The sequence below is a fragment of the Drosophila grimshawi genome, unplaced genomic scaffold, assembly GCF_018153295.1.
Source record: "Drosophila grimshawi isolate 15287-2541.00 unplaced genomic scaffold, ASM1815329v1 contig_848, whole genome shotgun sequence".
Lineage (NCBI taxonomy): Eukaryota > Metazoa > Arthropoda > Insecta > Diptera > Drosophilidae > Drosophila > Drosophila grimshawi.
In genome coordinates, this window is record NW_025063692.1 from 9207501 (window position 1) to 9210864 (window position 3364).

Consider the following 3364-nt stretch of genomic DNA (forward strand, 5'->3'; position numbering starts at 1 on the left):
TAATATAAAGTATATATATACATAATATGTATGTATATATTTTACCATTTTGAAAATAGTTCTGCCAAAAACGATAAGCAAAGAATAATTTGCTGGTAACCCGGGAATACCCAGACTACCCTGACTACTCGGGCTACTCGGGCTACCCGTACTAACCGAACTACTACCGACACCGTATCTCGGCAAGTCTGCGGCACTCCCATCTCCCATCTCGCATCTGGTATGCGTCTCTGGGCTCTGGGCTCTGGGCTTGCCCTCTCTGCTCTGCTCTGCTCTGCTCCGCTTATCAATATCAAATATTATTGTGTTTTCCATTCCCATTCCTTTCAGATGCTGTTTTTGTTTGCGTCGCGGCCCAGGAAATATTTACATAAACTTCAATGTTTAAAAATAAACCCGAGCTGTGCTTATCATTTGGAACATGAATTTATTAAAATCAAAAAGAAAACAGAATAAAACAAAAATAACATAAAAATATTTAAAAAAAAAATGAAATAAAAACAAAACAGAAAATTGAGATGCGTGTGCCAGCAATGTCTGTGTGTGTGTGTGTTTGTCCGATTGTTTGTTTGTAAATTGTTGTTTATTCTTGGTTGATTCCAATAATGCCCCATTCGAGGTGTCAGCACCTCAATACTAGCACATGCACATCAATACACATGCATATATGTATGTATGTATGTATGTGTGATGTATGTGTGATGTATGTATGATGTATGTAAGTATATTTACAAATGAAGACAGCTGTCAGCATGTTGTACTGTCTTCTGAGCACGCTATTTGGTTCAATGTTGTCATCATCATCATCATATATATATATATATATATATATATATATATATATATATATATAGTTCGTGTTGGCACGAGCAAAGATCTAACCATCATTTAAATATAAACACATACAGTACAGTATGGCACAGCATACAGTATATTTTCATGGGAACTTATGATTCGAATTGGTGAAAGAACAACAAGGGGGCAAGGTTGTGTTAAAGTCAAAAGTTATTTGTTGATAGTGTAATTCCAAGTGTTGGATTGCCCCAAATTTGTTTGTTGTCGTTTGGGACTCATAAAAAGTTTATATTTACACACATATCTCCGCTAATAGTTATACTTTTCATTTGATCTTTGGGCAGATTACCGATTTGGACTTAAAACTCATTTCAAGTGCTCATCAAATTATCTTTAAAATATTTAAAATATATCGATTTCTGTAATTATCGAAAATTTGCTCTCAGCTAATAGTTTATGTTTTTTCACACTTCAAATTATTTTATTTATAAATATTTCAAATATAACGATTTTTGTAATGTTTTGAATATCCAAGAAGTTTTTAATATACTCCAAAATATATTCTTCGAATTGTCAAGGACATTTCTAAATGTTATATTTCCCAACTGATTGTTAGCCTGCTTTCCTAATTCTTTATAAGCTTTGGCATTCACATATATCCTCCAGATTCGTGTAGCATACTTTTGAAAGCAAATTTTTGTATTTCTTTGTTTTTGTGCTTAACATAAATCTTATTTAATAGGATAAATATGAAATGATAATGTTATTAATAATTTACTTACGTTTGCATACTAAACTTGTTGAGTGCTGGTTGAATATGGATTCCGTTTGGCTATTTGGGGACGCAACTGCTCCGATTTCAACTGGTTAATCGTGTTTCTTGCAGTTTGTAACTTATCACTTGCTTAAGGAACTTTCTTTTTTGCTGTCGTTCTTTTGCAATCACACAGTTTCAAAAATCACAATTAATTGCCACGAAAAAAAATTATTAAATAAATTATACAAATATACAAAAAAGAAATATAAAACAGTTTCTGCTAGGAATAGGTTTACACACAACAAAAAAAAAAAAAAAGAGAAACGGTAACGTTTTCAAATAATAATAATATTAATAGATGTAATTATTATATTCAATATTTTTGTCTTTTGGCTAATTGGTGACGATATAGTCCAACGAGTCGGGTTTAATTGGCTGGCGTGTCTTTAGCGTATGATTCTTATTCTTGTTGATGTTCATGACACGCGCTGATTTGCGATTTTGTTGCATTTCGTGCTGATGTTGTTGTTGTTGTTGTTGTTGTTGTAGCTTTTGTTGCTATTGCCCGGAACTTAATGTTGGAGTTGGAAGAGTGTCCTGAGCGTAACGCAATCGATGAGTAAAGAAATCGGTCGAGCGCACGACCAAACGATGCGGCTGGCTTGGATTTGGAACGCGCTTTGATTATCAGGCTCAGCGTTGATCAAACGACTTGCCCAAACGCCTCTCGATCGCCTCTCTTCGGCTCTCTCTTTCTCTCTCTGTCTCGCTGTCTCTCGCACACACTTACACACACACACACACACACTTTGCGCTCAATGCTCCTCCTGCTGCGGCTGCTGCTGCTTTTCTTGTCGATGCTTTCGCTGACTAAGCTTAGCGCATATGTTTCAAGTCTCCCTTTTTTTTTGTGTTTGTTTTTGTTTTTGTTCACCAGCCTCCCCTCGGCTATCGCTCGGCTATCGATGATCGGAACGACGACGACGACGACGACGACGAAGAAGACGAAGACGAAGACGCCCACGCCTTCGGCTATATCGTGCGTCTTTCTATCACTATCGGCAAATATCAAATAAACAATCAGCTGCTCGTTTCGCCTGCACGCTTATTACGAAATCGTAAGCTCACTCTCTCGCTCCTCTCTCTCTCTCTCACTCTCCTCTCGCTCTCTCTCTCTCTCTCTCTCTATCTCTCTCTCTCTTGATTAGTCTTTTACTCTTTTACTCACTCATTCTCTCGTAGTGCTGTTTAGTTAGTTGATTTGTTTGCCAGTGTTTGTGGTGCTGCGGCTGCGCCTGCTGGGCAACGGCATCGGAATTGTCTGGATGATATGGATTGTATGTATTTTTAGCTACCAGTGTGCTATTATTAGACCCGAGACTCCGACTCAGACTGCGGCCCAAGAATGTGGCGACTGCTGATGCTGCTGTTCTGTCTGCTGTGCGTCTTGCTCTTATCTCACTTACACGCGCGCGCACACACACACACACACACACACGCACACACTTACACACTTACACACACACTCACTCAAGGCACTTGCAAGAAGATTTGTTTGTTTGTTTGTCAAGCTGGGCTGGCTTGTCTGATTGGTGGCTTTTGATTTCTTCTTCTCCTTCTTCTTTTTGTTCACCCTCGCCTTCCTTGTTTTTTTTTTGTTTTAATTGTTCATTTGGCAACCCGTCCGTTTCCTGCATGCATCATCATCATCCGTTCAGTATTGCTTATCGCGCGCAATGCGATTTTCGATTGAACATCGATTTGGCTTCCCTTTTTGACAGTGTTCATTAATGCAATCAGATGAAGCACAGT

General features: G+C 38.1%; 1 protein-coding gene across 1 annotated transcript in view; it reads right to left on the bottom strand.

Moving 5' to 3' along the window:
• LOC6565570 (insulin-like growth factor I) overlaps nucleotides 1-3072 on the bottom strand; it is a 4491-nt gene extending 1419 nt beyond the window's left edge. Inside the window, exons 1-2 of the mRNA XM_032738957.1 lie at nucleotides 2781-3072; nucleotides 1578-1728 (exon numbers count right to left, since the gene is read on the bottom strand). The gene's annotated coding sequence lies outside the window, so the exon portion shown is untranslated. The remainder of the gene's footprint in view (nucleotides 1-1577; nucleotides 1729-2780) is intronic.
• Between the last annotated feature and the right edge of the window lie 292 nt (nucleotides 3073-3364).